The sequence below is a fragment of the Lontra canadensis genome, unplaced genomic scaffold (genome assembly GCF_010015895.1).
Source record: "Lontra canadensis isolate GAN:19392208 unplaced genomic scaffold, GSC_riverotter_1.0 scaffold6523, whole genome shotgun sequence".
NCBI lineage: Eukaryota > Metazoa > Chordata > Mammalia > Carnivora > Mustelidae > Lontra > Lontra canadensis.
The window spans coordinates 1-752 of record NW_022637504.1 but is presented as its reverse complement, the minus strand read 5'-3'; positions in this window follow the sequence as shown (position 1 = coordinate 752).

Below are 752 nucleotides of genomic sequence, written 5' to 3'. Positions count from 1 at the left end.
TAAATTCTTCCTTACCTGTTAACAGAAAATTTTCCCAATTCTCGATTGTGAACTAACTTAATAATTCCCGTAGGGCCATATCTATTCTTTCCGATCTTTAAGGAGATTTCAAAACAATCTTCATCTTTTTCTTTTTCAGGATCATCAATATCTAGGTTATTTTTACTTTCACTAGACTTTCTGGAAATTGTTGGAAATAAAAAGATAACAATGTCCGCATCTTGTTCTATAGAGCCTGAGTCTCTTAAGTCTGAGAGCATAGGTACCTTATCTGCTCCTCTTCTCTCTTCTAGTTTTCTATTCAATTGAGAAAGTGACAAAATACAGATATTCAAGTCAATAGATAGTATCTTCAGTTGTCTAGAGATCAAGCTAATTTTTTGATTGGGACTGATATTACTAAGTTCTTTCTCTAAAGGTAGGTTAATTAACTGTAGGTAGTCAATAACTACAAGTTTTAGGAAATACTTACGACTTCACAACTTAATAGTTGCAATTATCTTTCCAAGGGTAATATTTGCATCATCACAGAAAAGTAAATTAGCTTCTGAGATCTTTTTCTTTGAGATCTCTATAACATCTAAGTCCTGTTGTTTTACTTTTTTTCCCTCCATAAGTCTTTGTAGTGTAAATAACTCTGTTTTAGAGTCCATAGCAATTAACTTCTCAATAATTACCTCATTAATCATTTCAAGTGAAAAAATACCAATAGCACTTTCTTTAGCTCCCTCAAAGGGGGGTGTTACCTTAGA